General features: G+C 35.7%; 1 pseudogene; it reads left to right on the forward strand.

Annotated features, from left to right (window-relative positions):
• The first annotated feature begins 594 nt into the window (after window positions 1-594).
• On the forward strand, window positions 595-16,767 carry LOC110661642 (uncharacterized; annotated as a pseudogene).
• Window positions 16,768-16,883: the final 116 nt, after the last annotated feature.

The following is a 16,883-nucleotide window of genomic DNA, read 5'->3' on the forward strand; positions in this document are numbered from 1 at the left end:
ACGGCGACGAGCTTGAACTCTGTCAATCCCTCTAATTTTTATCTTTAGGTTAATTTGCTTCTTTTTTTCAAAAAATTTTTGCATCGTCAACCTTCTTAGTTTTACATAAAGAACTCTACCTTAAATTCAACTCTTCACTATCACTATTATTATATATAAGACTTTTTACATGTCACAATAGCTCTAACTTCAATTAAATTTATTAAAATCATCCCATACCAATTTAATTTCTCAACAGGTTGATCAATTTATTATGTACTGTATGTAAATTATAAAAAAATAAAGTAAACGCACAAAATAATTATATCCGCAAACATACTATCTTTTATTATCGTCAATAGATAAACATCATTACAAACTCAAAACTATATTATACATAAAAATAATTATATTTAAGAGAACTTATATTATATCAACTGCTTATAATAAATATATTAATTAATTACTTTTAATCTTATCTAGACATAACTTAATATATTTATTATTATAATACTCGTATATAGACAAGAGCCCTAATAGATAAGATCTTTTCTCCTTGAATTTTATACCTCTTTTCACCTTAGACTTAAGCCTCTGAGCAAGTGCCCCGGCATATCAAAATTCTTAACAATGCATAAACTGAAAATCAAATAATTTTTTTTATTATTCTTTCATTTACGGTATTCTTTTTTCCGCTCGGTTTAGAAATAAAACTTCTTCCCAAATACCACTAGAATTGAGTAATAATTCTAACACTTATGCTGACCATTTTAAGTTTTTGGATGTGAATTATTCTTGCAAAATGGATATTCAGTCCTCTTCTAGGTATGATGACCATTGAAAGAGTGAGGTGCAGTCGACAGCGATGCCATTGGAAGAAAGAGATAATTTGGAGAGAGATCTGCAGAGCTCTAAAGATGATGTGGAAGGTCTTGCTAATGGCGGCGGTGATGATTCCAGTTCAACATGTGATATTTCGGAGATTGTGCAGAAGAGAATTGAGCAACTGGAGAGTGAGGGGATTAATAAAAGAGCACAAAAGAAACTCAGGTCCACTATGAAGCCACTTGAATTGGTAGAAGAACTTGAGAAGAAGCTGGCTTCTACTGGTTTGCATTGGGAGGAGGGTGCAGCTGGTCAGCCAATGAAGCTTATGGTTGTTCGGAAATGGTCTACTGCCTTGGGGTACTTTGATATTGACGCTAGCAATGCCATTACCCGGACCATAGCCTCTCAAGCATTTAGGCGAGACCATGGTTCCCCACAAGTCCTGGCAGTTCATCTTAACTACATTGCAGTGGGAATGACAAAAGGCGTCATTGTTGTTGTCCCAAGTAGAAACTCTCCTTATAATTCTGACAACATGGACGCATAGGTAAGTTCACTTGTATTGCTTTATTGTTTGCGTCTTTGGTGTCCTTCTCAATCATTATTCTCTCTCTCTCTCTTATTATTGCCTTTAATAGAACACAGATAGATTAGAAAAATATGTGGAGGGTGTATTTAGAAATGCATTTCAGAGAATAATGACCTGCTATGCTCATTGAAACTGTCAATTAAGTCAATTCTAGGACTATTTGATGGGATTTTGACAAATATACATACTTTGGGGTTATTATGGCTTTAGAAAAATCCCCTAATGTTTCTGAAGCAGAGGACTCTTCATAACTCTTGCCCACTACAAAACTTCACTGCTACAGAAATCAAAATATTTGATGTTAGTGAACATTCATTTTGATGAAAGTTTCATTATGAAAATCATTGATTTGAAAACTTCAATCTTGTGCATTTAGATTACTTTTTTTAAAAAAAATATTTTTTTTATCATTAATGGTAGTCAATATCACCTACTGAAAGATGCTGTGTCTGTTCAGATTCTAATACTTGGTTTGCATGGGATAGATCTCATGCCCCGGTAACTTCCATGTGCTTCAATCAGCAAGGGGACTTGCTTTTGGCTGGTTATGGTGATGGCCACATAACTGTTTGGGATGTCCAGAGGGCATCAGGAGCAAAAGTTATAACTGGGGAGCATATGGCACCAGTGGTACATGCATTTTTCCTAGGCCAGGATTCTCAAGTTACTCGTCAATTTAAAGCTGTTATTGGTGATAGTAAAGGTCTGGTTCTTTTACGTGCTTTCTCAGTGGTTCCTTTGCTTAACAGGTTCACCATCAAAACACAAGTAAAACATTATTCTTTGTCAATGCATATCCACTTCTGGAATCTTGTAATCTCAGTTGGTTTATGGTCGAGGCGGGCAGTTTATAGTTGCTAAACTAATGATCTCTTGTTCTGATTGTAATAGTGTCTTCTTGATGGACAAAGAACAGGCACTGTACTATCTGCTTCGCCCCTTCTTTTTGATGATTCCATTAGTGGCGCTTTGCCATCATCACAGGGAAATGCTTCACTTTCATCCTGCAGCATTGGTAACATGATGGGAGGTGTAGTTGGGGCAGATGCAGGATGGAAGCTATTCAATGAGGGCTCTTCTATGGTTGAAGAAGGTGTGGTCATATTTGTCACCCATCAAACTGCTCTGGTTGTATGTAGTCCTCAAATGATTGTGCAAATTCCATGTCCCTTGTGTCTAAATTTGTTGATGCTTGCTTCTCTGTGGTGTTCTTTAGAATGTGTTGAAAACATGTCTTTATTACAGGTTAGGCTCATTCCCACTTTGGAAGTCTATGCACAACTTTCCAGGCCAGATGGACTCCAGGAGGGTTCCATGCCTTACACTCCATGGAAATGTACTACACCATCACGCAGTTCATCATCTGGCACGTTGTGACTGAATTTCTTAAATTTCAAGCAGGAAGCTGCCTGAAAAAATGAATTTGTTGCAGAAAATGGTACTGCAGATGTGGCAGAACGAGTTTCACTACTTGCAGTTGCATGGGATCGGAAAGTTCAAGTTGCCAAGTTGGTAAAATCAGAGCTGAAAGTATTTGGAACATGGTCTCTTGACAGTTCAGCCATAGGTGTGGATTGGTTGGATGCTCATGTATGTTTGTAGTTTGAACCGATGTGTATCATTCAAATTTGTTCAGTTCTAATTTTTTGAAGTTTGTGTCTTTATATTCTGTGTTATCCCTGTGCATGGGTTCATTTTCTCTACAAATTGAGGCTAACAAGGGTTTTGTGCTTGACCAGATGCTGGTAGTTCTCACATTGGCAGGACAGCTGTACTTGTTAGCGAAGGATGGTACTGTGATTCACCGGACTGGCTTTGCTGTTGATGGTTCTGGAGGAGATGATCTTGTTGCATATCACACTCATTTTATAAATATCTATGGGAATCCTGAGAAAGCCTATCACAACTCTTTAGCAGTAAGGGGAGCTTCTGTGTACATACTTGGGCCCATGCATCTTATTGTTTCCTGGCTTCTTCCTTGGTAGGAACGGATTAGGTTCTGCAGAGAGCAGGCGACTGGATGGGTGCCTTGAACATGGCAATGACACTTTATGATGGCCAAGCTTATGGTGTTATTGACCTTCCTAAATCTGTTGATGCTGTACAAGAAATCATAACGCCTTACCTGGTGGAATTGCTATTGTCATTTGCGGATGAAGTGTTTTCTTATATTTCAGTGGCTTTTTGCAATCAAATTGGAAAAGGAGAACTAGATGAGCAGAAGAGTGGTAGCCATTATGTGCACTCAGAAATTAAAGAACAATTCACTCATGTTGGTGGTGTTGCAGTAGAATTTTGTGTCCATATACGGCGAACTGACATCCTTTTTGATGAAATTTTCTCCAAGTTTGTGGCTGTTCAACATAGAGGCACCCTTGCAGCACCCACAGAAATCCATGCTTATTTGTGTACTGCAGACATGAGACTGAATTTTAACTAAATACTTTTGATTTTGTATTACATTTTTTAGTCATAATTTTTAATTCATAACTTTACCAGACGGAAAAGGCTTTCTGTTTCACCTTCAATGATACATTTTATATTGGCAATTGATAGGAGAATACTTATATAGGTCATGGAACTGTTCTGTCATTATGTTCATTTTGTTCTGCTTCAGTTTCACCTAATGATTGTATGATGTGCTATCATATAATTTTGGATTTCGATGCCATGTAATTATACTTTTGGGTGTTCATTAAACTACTCTTTGAATCATTCTTTTGTCTTGTCTTGCATTTTTAGATATGTTTTTGGAACTGCTGGAGCCATACATATTGAGAGATATGCTTGGATCCCTACCTCCCAAGTTAATGCTGCTTAAAGTTCAATGTTTATCCTTATTGATTGTTTGAATTAAAAAAAAAAAGTGAAAAATACCACTAACTAACTAATGCATTGTAATATGATTTCTCTTTTTCTGTTCCTCTTTCCCTCTTTTTAAGATTATGCAAGTTCTGGTAGGGCATTATAGCAGCAAAGGGTGGTTGCATTGAGTTGAACAATGTGTCCTTCAAATGGACATTTCTTCCTTGGATTTTAATCAGGTTTCTATTATTGTTTATGTATTCACTTGTGAATACTCATTGTAATTTCTTCTCGGTTGTCAGGCTATGCTGGGAGCATGGATTATATGGTGCCTTGGTGTATCTTTTTAATAAAGGATTGGATGATTTCAGAGCACCTTTAGAGGAGTTGTTAATAGTTTCATGAAGTACTGATAGAAAGAGTGCTGCTGCCCTTGGGTAAATGGCATTGACATGAGTAACAATGTTTTTATATGTTAAATGTGAAAAGTTTTTTGGTAGTATTTTTTACTTCTGAAGTTTTTATGTTGTCAAATAAGATATATTCTTAATATGACACTCATGCTTTCTTTTATTGAAGGATTTCATGTGCTAGGGTTAAGGGTTTTTACTGAGGAAATTTACCTATGGAAAATTATTATTTGTTAAGAGAATATATAATGAAGTAAAATAACTGGATTGCATTGTCATATTCACAACATGAAGTACATGAAACCTGTTGTTGAATGCCTCACTTTTTCAATTTTTATAATTTAGAACTATAGTATACTCATTTTAGTTGAATGGCTTGCCATTGAAATACCTAGTCCAATTTTACATTTAGAAGCCTAAGCAAAGCTGAAAATTTCTTGGGTTGGTTTGGCTTGTGTTTTAATCACTGTCGGTGGTGTAAACCTATATAGAATGAGAAACATCCCATTAACTTGTCAAAAATAAATTTTAAATTGTTCGGCTGACATTTGGCTTCATATTGTTTGTTGTTGAATCAGAGACATCACCTTTCCTACTGTTCTCATCAACACGTACAGGATGCTTGTTTATCTGAAGTACTGCTTTTCAGGTCTTGCCTTCCCACCAGGTATGCATTCCAGTCATTGTAGGCCTTTATTGAATTTAACTGTTACAAGATAACATTTTTGCAAATCTACTGGTGATATTGATAGCTATATAAATTTTTAATTAAACTTTTATGGCATGACAATAGTTATCATCTTGGTGTTTCTTTGAGAGATGTTATATGATGTCAAATTTAACTGTTGAGTGGTTTTTGCACTCTTGAATGATGTCAAATACTTGGTATTTTTACTACTACTGCCACTACTAATACCCACTTAGCCTACATAGGTTGTTAGAGAGTAATATAATATTTTAAGGAGAGATCAAAGACATTCTCGCGTTATATGGGTAGAAAATTATAATAAGTGAAAGTAAATTATCAAATGAAACAAAATTGTGCTCATTTAATATGCTTATCATAGCTGTACTTATGTCATCTAAACCCTATTAATTAAGATCCTGGCCTTTAGACAAAGTCTTATCCCAGCTGCCCAAAATAACAACAGAGTAAGAAAAGACAAATAACCCTGATTTTAGGACTGCTATAGCAGTATGAACAAACAAGACAAACCACAATTTTGTTTTATTTTCTTGAAACAACTTTTTATCCTGTGTCACTCTCCCAACACTAAAATCTATCAGAATTATTATTCTCCTAAGAATTTCCCTTTTCTTTGGCAATGTTATGGTTTATAATGCATGTAACATCCTATTTAAATAGTTATTCTAGCTACTCTTACCATGCTATCATCCTGAAAGAAATGTTGAAGTATTTGTCTTGATGATGGCTTTGGTGGGAGCTTGATTCCTGTGGCACATCTTTGTTGGCCATTCTACTTGGCACGTATTTGTTGAAAAAAGGTAACTTCACTGGCAAATGGTTTTGTTGCAATTAAATTCCAGTATCATAGAAGTGTTACCAATTACGTGAAGAACCTGGCTTCTTCACTGTTACATTTAAGACTTGAATATTTCTAAACATTTTTATTGGTCATAAAATGCTTTGATTGAAAATATGCAAGCCTCAGCCCCAACAGCATGGTTAACCTTGAGGATGTTGAAGTATTATTCTTCAAAATCACTGTGTTTCTTTCTTTAGCTGTTCTATTTTGCTGCATGGATTTTGAAACAATTATGAACTGTTTTTTCCCGTAGAATACATTATTTGATTTCTAACTTGATGAGTGCCATGTTTGCAGGGCACGGAGTTCTTCCTCCGACACGTTTGCCATCTCTTAGAACAGAACTTCTTCAGTTTTTATTAGAGAATTCCAGTGCCCTCAATTCACAAGTTGCCTCAGGCTTGTCATCAAAAGGAACGTACCTGAACCTGTATCATCTCTGATAATTAGATACTGAAGCTACTTTAGATGTTCTGAGGTTGGCTTTTCTGGATGATGAAAATCCAAAACTTGAATTCACTTCACATGATATTGCTAACGTAAGTATGGACACTGAGCAGGAAAATATTACTAGAAGTGAAAATAAGAATTTATTGATTCAAAATACTGTGTCAATAGAAGCCTGGCCTTCAAAGAGAGACATCGGAAACCTATTTGAATTCATTGCTTACCATGTTGCATGTAGAAAAGCTTATGTTTCAAGCAGAGTGCTGAGTCAGATTTTGGAGTACTTGACGTCAGAGAGCAATTTTCTTGTTTAAGAATTACAGATGCAATGTTCTTCAAAATTAATTTCTTCTTCTTCAGCCTTCTTGATATTTCCCATTTATCCTCTATGGACATTAGGAACTCACAATAGTAAAACTCACGATCATGGTTCTCTTGAATTAGTAAACTCCATTCATTCCCATTGCTCCCAGAAATTTCAGGTTTTTGGACTCTAGATTGTGCAGCTTCCAACACTTCCATTCTGAACTGAGGCAAAATCATCCTTTGTGTCATTGAGCGAAGGAATTCCACTTCATATTCAGCTCCTATTCTTCCCATTGAATAGTCTAGTTGCCTCATATGCACTTTACTAGAGGCTTCGGTAATGTTATCATTCTCAAAATCCTGAATCGACTTGTTCACATTTCCATCCCCATGAATCTTATCATCAAGAAGGACAATCTCCTTCTTAGCAGCACTTTCCTTGGCCTTTCCCAATTCCTTGTCATCACCCCAATAAACTTCAGTTCCATGATTGTTGTCTTCTATATCTTCATCATTCTCCTTCCCAAAAACCTCACTTATACTAGACATATGAGGAAGAAAATCTTGCTCTAGATGTTGTAATGTTTTCCCTCCTTGTGCAAGACACAATTCCAATGCATCTTCATTAGTAAAGGCTGCAACATTTTCTATTTTCTTTCCATTTTCTGTAAAACCCCCTGGAATTTGGGATCTCAGCTCCAAATCTTGAAATTGCCTTTTAGATTATGCCTCTTGAAACAATTTATCCCTCCTTTCTATTTGCTCTTCTAACAACTTATCTAATTTTTTTGCTTTTTTGAAACAACAGCTCCTCTAAGCTTTCTATTAGTCTTCTTTCAAAAATTTCTAGCATTCCCTTGAGATCCTTTTGTTCCCAAGATTGTACTTCCATGGTTTGATGCTCTGATTGTATTTTACTTTCAAGAAAATTTGAGAAAGAAAATTTGAGGAAAACAGTAAAAGAAAATCAAATCTGAGCAGGGATAAGGAATTGATACTGGAATTGGAAGAAAATCACAGAGAAAGGAAGAAGAAAAATTGTGAAAAGAAGAATAGAGAAGAAATTACAGAAATAGAAAGAAAATATTTTGTAGAGAAGGAAGAAAGATTGAGAGGAAAGAAAGATTTTTTTTTTTAATTTCAGATGTTTCTTGAATTTGACAAGACAGGTCTTGATTTTGAAACCCTAACAGGGCAGAAATTGGAAATAGGGAAATTGAGAAGAATTTGATAGAGGGGAAAAGAGAATAAGGCAGCTTGCAAGAGAGAAGAACGAGGGAGAGGAAGAAAATTTTCAAGAATTTCAAGAAACAAGTTTCTTGAAATGCTGGAAATAAGAAATTAAAGAAGGGAATAGAAGAAAGAACCAGAAAGTGACAGAAGAAGAAAGAATTTGATTTAAGAATTTCAATAAATAAAGAAAAAAGAAGAAGAAATTGAGTTGAAAAAGTGAAGAAATTTCAGGGAGAGAGGAAGAAGAAAAGAAGGAATAGAGGGAAAAAAGAGAAAAAGAGAGGAGCACAGAAAAACCTGAAATTCTAAAATTTTGGAAGACTCCCATGAATCTACGCAGAGTTGTGACTCCAATAGAAAATATTGGAAGCAAACCCCACTAAGATCAAGGCTCTGATATCATATTGTTACATAACAGCCTGCCAACTGAGTGAAACAGAGGAATAGGGAGAGAAAGAGAGAGAAATAGATGAGAAAACAAATAGATTGGATGAGAAAAGAAATAGATTGGATGAGAAGAGAAAAGAATATTCAAAGATGAGAGAAAAGTATTCTTGTTTATTGATTCTTGGAATAACCTATTCTAATACATATATACTCTATTTATACACTCGTAACTACTGTAACTGCTTTGACTTTCTCCTAAAAAAGCTGTAACATCTTTACAACTACTCAACTACCACACGCCACCCTCACTATTTTACTCCTTCCACATACAATTACAAACCCTACTCTCCTTACTAGTATCCATTACAGGAGTGCTTCTCAATCAGAAATTTTCTCGGATGCCTTCATTTCATTGGCCCTAATGTGATTTTCAGGTTTGTGGCTTCATTCACAATATCAAAAACTGTTAACAGTTAACACTTTTAAATCAAATCTCAAAATCTGATTATTTTGATTTCTTTTGTTTAACTTGTTTGTCAGTTACAAGTATGGGTCAGAATTGTTTTGTTAATCTACTTTTGTACTCTTGAAAGTAAGGGGAGGCATGCTTTCTGAAAAGTTGTTTTGTAACCATGTTTAATTTGTATGAGCCATTGAGAAACTTGTATCTTTAAATATGATTATGTAATAGCAGATGTAAGCACTCTTTGAACCAATTTTCTTGAGCAGAACTTCTTTCCTCTATTTTAGTTACTTTTCTCTGTTTAACTCCAACAATTGGTATCAATGTAAGAAAGTTCTTAGAGGGTTGTGTGCTTGAGAGAAAACAAGTAAGATTTTCAATTTTAGTTAGCCAAAGACCAAACACTTTTCCTTGTTTTTCCTCATGGCTATGAGTAGCATCTCTCTAGCCACACCTCCAATTTTTTCTGGAGAAAATTATCAGATTTGGGCAACTAAAATGAAGACTTATTTGAAAGTTTTTGACTTGTGGAATGCTGTGGAAATAGGTGAGGATCCTCCACCATTAAGAGCTAATCCTACATTGGCTCAAATCAAGAATCACAATGAAGAAAGCATGAAAAAATTTAAAGCTCTCACTTGCATTCAAATGGCAGTTTCAGATAGCATTTTCACTCGCATCATGGCTTGTGAAACAACAAAAGAAGCATGGGATAAGCTAAAAGAAGAATTTCAAGGCAGTGAAAGAACAATCCAGATGCGTGTGCTCAACTTAAGAAGAGAATTTGAGAATTTGAAGATGAAGGATTCAGATACGGTTCAAGAGTTCACTGATAGACTTTTGAAGGTTGTGAATCAAATCAGAATGCTTGGTGAGGAGTTGACCGATAAAAGAGTGGTTGAAAAAGTACTTGTGAGCTTGCCAGAGAAATTTGAGTCGAAAATTTCTTCTCTTGAAGACTCAAGAGACCTCTGAAAGCTTCCATTAACAGAGCTTGTCAATGCCTTGCAAGCAACTGAGCAAAGAAGATTTATCAGACAAGAAGACTCTGCTGAGGGAGCATTTCAAGCAAAACACAATGACAAACCCAAATCTGATGGTGGAAGAAAGAACCAAAAGGGAAAGGGCAAGAAAGATGGTGAAAGCAGCAGGTGCAAAAATAAGAAAAAATTTACTACCTTTCCACATTGCAAGAAAACTACTCATGCTAAGAAGTTTTGCTGGTATCATCCTAATGTGCAATGTAAAAGTTGCAAGAAATATGGACATGCTGATAAAGTGTGTAAAGCTCATCCTCAACAGCAAGAAGGACAACAGGCACAAATGGCAGAAAGTCAAACTCAGCAGGAGGAGCAATTATTTGTTGCTTCCTGCAACTCAGCTTGTATTGATGCAGACTCTTGGCTAGTTGATAGTGGCTGTACTCATCATATGTCCTTTGATGAAAGCTTATTTAAAGAGCTTGATGAAAATTACACTTCAAAAGTCAGAGTTGGGAATGGTGAGTTTGTGGAGGTGAAAAGGAAAGGAGTCATTTCAATTCAGACTTCATCAGGTACAAAACTGATCTCTGATGTTCTTTGGGTGCCTAAAATCAATCAAAATTTGTTGAGTGTGCCTCAAATGCTTGAAAAAGGATACTCCTTGATTTTCTAAGATAAATCCCGCACAATCATTGATCCTAATGGTACTAAGCTTTGCTCATTAAAGATGAGAGGTAAAAGCTTCACTTTAAACTTTGATCAATCAAATATACATGCCATGTCTTCTGTCAATGATGTTTCTGCCTTATGGCTTAGAAGATTGGGTCATTTTAATTACACTTCACTTGAATATATGTCTACACATGATCGAGCAACAAATTTACCAACTTTGAAATCTAGTAGTGTTGTATGTAAAGTTTGTCGATATGGAAAGCAAAATAAGCTTCCATTTTCTGCAAATCAAGCATGGCGAGCTTCTAGCAAACTGGAACTCATTCATTCGGTTGTTTGTGGTCCCATGAAGACTCCCTCATTAAATGGGAGCAGATATTTTGTGGTGTTTATTGATGATTTCACCAGATTTTGTTGGGTTTACTTTCTTAAGCATAAATCTGAAGTTTTTGCTGTGTTTCAAAGATTCAAGTCTTTGGTAGAAAATCAAATTGAATCCAAGATCAAGATGTTTCGTTCTGATAATGGCACGGAGTATACTTCTTCAAAATTCTCTCAATTTCTTCAAATGGCTGGGATTCATCATCAATTTTCAGCTCCTTATACTCCTCAACAAAATGGAGTATGTGAAAGGATGAATAGAACAGTCTTGGCTATGGCAAGATGTCTATTATTTGAGAAGAATATTCCCAAAAATTTTTGGGCTGAAGCAGTCAATACTTCAGTCTATTTGTTAAACAGACTTCCAACGAAAGCTCTTGAGAACAAAACTCCATACGAAGCCTAGCACGGTGTGAAACCATCACTTGATCATCTCAAAGTCTTTGGTTGCATTTGTTATTTCCATGTTCCACATGCAAAAAGAGATAAGCTAGATCAAAGATCAATTGCTGGTATTTTTCTGGGATACAACAGCTATTCAAAAGCTTATAGAATCTTTGATATGAGATCAAAGAAAGTTGTGATTGCAAGAGATGTAAAGTTTGATGAGGAAGCTGTATGGGATTAGCAAGCTAATTGTGATGATGTTCACAAATACAATTTTCTTGAAGAAAATATATCCCATGAACAAGATGCAATTGAAGCAGAAGATGAAGTTCCAGGGAGGGGGTATAAGCCTCTTGCTGATTTCTATGGTGAATGAAATCTTACGGTTCTTGAACTTGAGAACTTCAAGCAAGCAACAATTGATGAAGGGAGGAAAAATGCTATGGTTGAAGAACTGAAAATGATAGAAAAGAATGGGACTTGGGAGCTGGTTCAAAGGCCTGAAAACAAGAATGTTATTGGAGTGAAATGGGTCTACAGAACAAAATTAAATCCAGATGGCTCTGTGAACAAACTGAAGGCTAGACTTGTTGTCAAGGGATATTCTCAGCAATTTGGAGTTGATTATAGTGACACCTTTGCTCCAGTAGCTAGGTTGGACACTATAAGGCTATTGATTGCTCTTGTAGCTCAAAACAATTGGAAGATTTCTCAATTGGATGTCAAATCTGCTTTTCTTAATGGTAACTTGGCTGAAGAAATTTATGTTGAGCAACCTGAAGGTTTCACAATAGAGGGCAATGAAGACAAGGTGTTTTTACTCAAGAAAGCCTTATATGACTTGAAGCAAGCTCCAAGAGCTTGATACAGCAAGATTGATAGTCATCTGCATCAAATTGGCTTTGTTAAAAGCTCTAGTGAAGCTACTCTCTAAGTGAAGCAAAAAGGTTGTGATATTCTGATTATTTCTCTATATGTTGATGATCTTTTAATCACTGGAAGCAATTCACATATGATTCAAGAGTTCAAGTCAGAAATGTTAGCTACTTTTGAGATGACAGATCTTGGAGAAATGTCTTATTTTCTTGGAATGGAAATTTCTCAATCTAAGAAAGGAATTTTCATTTGTCAAAGAAAATATGCAGTTGAAATCCTTAAAAGATTTGGTATGGAAAACTCTAAACCTGTTGGCACTCCATTATGTCAAAGTTTGAAATTGTGTAAAGATGATAAGTCAGACAAGGTTGATGTTGGGATTTATAGAAGCTTGATTGGTTGTCTCCTCTATTTAACAGCAACTAGACCAGACTTGATGTTTGCTGCAAGTCTACTTTCAAGATTTATGAATTCTCCAAGTGTCACTCACTTTCAAGCAGCAAAAAGAGTTCTAAGGTACTTAAGAGGTAGCTTGGATCATGGAATAATGTTCAAAAAAGTTGAGAAAATGGAGCTGATTGGCTACACAGATAGTGGTTGGGCAGGTTCCATTGATGACATGAGAAGTACCCATGGTTTTTTCTTTACAATCGGGTCTGGTATGTTTTGCTGGAACTCAAAAAAGCAAGGAATAGTAGCTCAATCAACAGCTGAGGCTGAGTATATTGCAGCTTCAGCTGCAGTAAATCAAGCTATTTGGCTGAGAAAAAACCTTGAAGATTTGAAGATGAAACAAAGTGAAGCAACCAAGATCTTTTGTGACAACAAGAGTGTAGTTGCCATATCTAAAAATCCAGTCTTTCATGGGAAAACAAAGCACATAAAGATCAAGTATCACTTTGTTCGTGAGGCTGAAATTGAGAATGAAGTCTGTCTTATCCATTGCAACTCAGAAATGCAGCTTGCTGACATTCGAACCAAGGCTTTGCCCATGGCTAGATTTGATTACTTGAAGAATCTTATAGGGATTTGCTGTAAAAGTGTTAAGGAGGAGTGTTGACAGTTAACACTTTTAAATCAAATCTCAAAATCTGATTATTTTGATTTCTTTTGTTTAACTTGTTTGTTAGTTACAAGTATGGGTCAAAATTGTCTTGTTAATCTACTTTTGTACTCTTGAAAGTAAGGGGAGGCATGCTTTCTGAAAAGTTATTTTGTAACCATGCTTAATTGGTATGAGCCATTGAGAAACTTGCATCTTTAAATATGATTATGTAATAGCAGATGTAAGCACTCTTTGAACCAATTTTCTTGAGCAAAACTTCTTTCCTCTGTTTTAGTTACTTTCCTCTGCTTACCTCCAACAGAAACCAGCATATTGCTGCATTGGAAAGCTATATGAAAGATGTGGATGAACCAATTCATACCTTCTCCTATATCAACAATACATTAAGGCAGCTAAGTGGCATTGAATGCAATTCTTTTCAATCATTTGTCATGTCTCAGATTCCAGAGTTGGTTGTATTGAGCAGGTGATACTTTTCATTAATTCTGAGATCAGTCTTTATTCTAGTTGTTGAATATTCTGCAAGATTTTTTTTCTCTTTGCGAATTCTCTTCTCTAATCAGTCAAATGATCTTTCACAGAGAAGGCACATTCTTGTTGTTCATTGATCATGTTAATAACAACAGTTTACACATCCTCTCTCAATTACAGTCTCATCCAAAAAGCCTTTTTCTACATTTGAAGACAGTTATCGTGGTTCACTTGTCTGGAACTCTCAACTTTTCATATTTAAAAAGGATGATATTTTAGATGCTTCTAGTGGAAAAAGAGTGAAAGATCATTTGAAAGGACTTGAGGCTTGCTTGGAAAGAATCTCGGATTTTCCAAAGTTCATAGTGAATAACCCTGTACATGTGGCTGATGATATGATAGAGCTTTATATGGAGGTGAGTACATTTATTATTGGCAAATGATCAAGTCATATTCCAACAATGCCTCCCTCCCCAAAATAAAAACACGCACACACACACACATCAAAAGAAAAAAAAAAGTTGTTTATTTAGTCTTCATGCTGCTGTTCATTTTGCACTGCAAAAACATGAAAAAAGCAAAAATGCAAATAATAAGCTAAGCTGTTAAAAGTGGAGAAAAGAAATGTTGTGTTGGATTCATGATTAAGGTCTTGCTTAGTCTGTCTTCTCCCCATGGGCATGAAGCTTGAATTGGATATTCTTATTTTCATGTGTGTGCTCTTTTTTATTTATTTATTTTTTTCTGAGAAACATTTGTGATTGATTGATTTCTGTTGTTCTTAATATCAGTGGACACTGCAAACATTGTCTCATGTCTTTCATCCCTTACAGGTATCATATTCTAATATTTTGTGTTTTACTTTTGCAGTTATTATGTCAGTATGAGCGTGATTCAGTTCTCAAATTCCTAGAAACTTTTGATAGCTATTGGGTAGAACACTGTTTACGCTTGTGCCAGGAATATGGCATAACTAATGCAGCTGCATTTTTGTTGGAGAGTGTTGGTGACATCGGGAGTGCTCTTTTTCTAACACTTTCTGCCCTTAATGATAAATTTGCTGAGCTTGATACAGCTGTGGGAAGTGGCTACAACTTTAAGTGGTTCTGCTGGCATTGATTATTACAGCAGTGTTTTAAAAATGAAAGAGGTCTGCAGATATGAACTGTCTATGATTAAGCTTTGTTGTCCGTCTTTCCCATCATGTTGTTGTTGTTGATACCTTATTTTGTTGTTGGACAACTTATGCAAATTTCAATTTTTGCTGGTTGATGAAATACACAGTATATTGAACTCCTGTATTGGATTGTGTCAGCGAAACACCCCCCCCGTTTGCAACCTGAGGAATCAGAGACACTATGGTTCAGATTACTTGACTCGTAAGTTCAATACAGTCCATTGATTTCATTTATAGCACAGCGTGAATGCTAACAGGTTATGCAATATTTGAATATAGCTATTTATCTCATGTAATAACTAGAGCAAAATAATTGAATTTTCTAATGCTGCCAATTTTTACACCCTATACAGGTTTTGTGAGCCTTTGATGGATTCATATGCTGATGAAGGGGTATTGGAGGAAAGTAACGTTGGAATGAGAGCTGATACATTGGATGAACAGGATAATGACGAGGCCATAATCAAGTGGAAAATCTCCAGGTTTCACAAAGGTGCCCATATTTTGAGGAAATTGTTCACTCTGTTCATCAAAGAGATTGTTGAAGGAATGATAGGATGTGTTCACCTTCCTACTATCATGTCAAAACTCCTCTCTGATAATGGTAGCCCGGAATTTGGTGATTTTAAAATTACGATATTGGGGATGCTTGGAACATATTGCTTTGAGAGGATAATTCTGGTATTTTTTGCTGACATGTGTTTTAGTCACTGGGTTTTGCTTTATGTATCCATGTTAGAAATCCATTCCTTTTTACCGTTTTTTTGTGCTTATAGTAGAGAGAGATTTCTTTCTTGCACGTTTTCGATTGCAAACCAGTAATTATTGATTCAAATTATTTTCTTTGATACTTTAGGATACTGCCAAGTCCTTGATAGAAGATGATATGTTCTATACCATGAGTTTACTCAAGAAGGGGGCATCTCATGGGTATGCCCTCCGGAGTCTTATATGTTGTATATGCAACTGCCTTCTCACCAAGGGTTCCCCCAGTTTCCAAATTCAAGTTTTCAGTTTTGGCCATGCAACCCATCTTCAATGTGAACTACCTGAAAGTGACTCCTCAAGTAAAGGTTCCTTGGCTGGATGCCCTGTTTGTATGCCTAAGAAGAATACTCAAGAGGCATAGAAGTAAGTCAATCCTTCATGAGAAAGGTTCAGTAAAGAAGGTTTCATCTAGATCCAAACGAGCCCAAGGAACTAGCTTCTTACATCTGCATGAAGATTCATTAGACAATTCACAGCAAATATCACGGGTAAATCGGTCCTTTGCTTATTACCAGTAGTTATCATACATCTAGAGGGGCAATGGCAATTAATCAAAATTGAATTTGGATGCTGCAGTTTGAAATCTTGACAAATCTTCAAAAGGACGAGAGATTAGTCCAGATAGAGAACATACCTCAGTTGAAGCTTGCCCCACCAGCTGTTTATCATGAAAAGGTAAAGAAAAGGACCTGAGCTTTTGACAGGAGAGAGTAGCAGCGTTATTGCAAAAATTGAAGCAAAAGGAAGCCACTCAGGGAGCTGACAGTGACAGGATCATCTATTCGGTTCCCATTAAAATAAAGTATTTTTGGTGAGATTCATGACTACAACCTCAAGTTATTTATCATTTTTTCCCATTTTTAACTCATGGATGAAGCTGATGAATTTTGTTGACCCAAGATACAATGATTTATTGTGATGGGGCGTCTGATTCAGCCCCTTATAAGCTCATGTATTAAATGCTTTTATGCCGAACAATTTATTTACAATTTTAATAATGTACTTTTAATTTGTTAAATAATTTTATAATATATTATGTATAAATTTTTATAATAGAATAAATATTAAAAATTTAACAAAATTAAATGAAAATTTAGAAAAACTTAAA

The sequence above is a fragment of the Hevea brasiliensis genome, chromosome 2 (genome assembly GCF_030052815.1).
Source record: "Hevea brasiliensis isolate MT/VB/25A 57/8 chromosome 2, ASM3005281v1, whole genome shotgun sequence".
NCBI classification, from domain to species: Eukaryota; Viridiplantae; Streptophyta; class Magnoliopsida; order Malpighiales; family Euphorbiaceae; genus Hevea; species Hevea brasiliensis.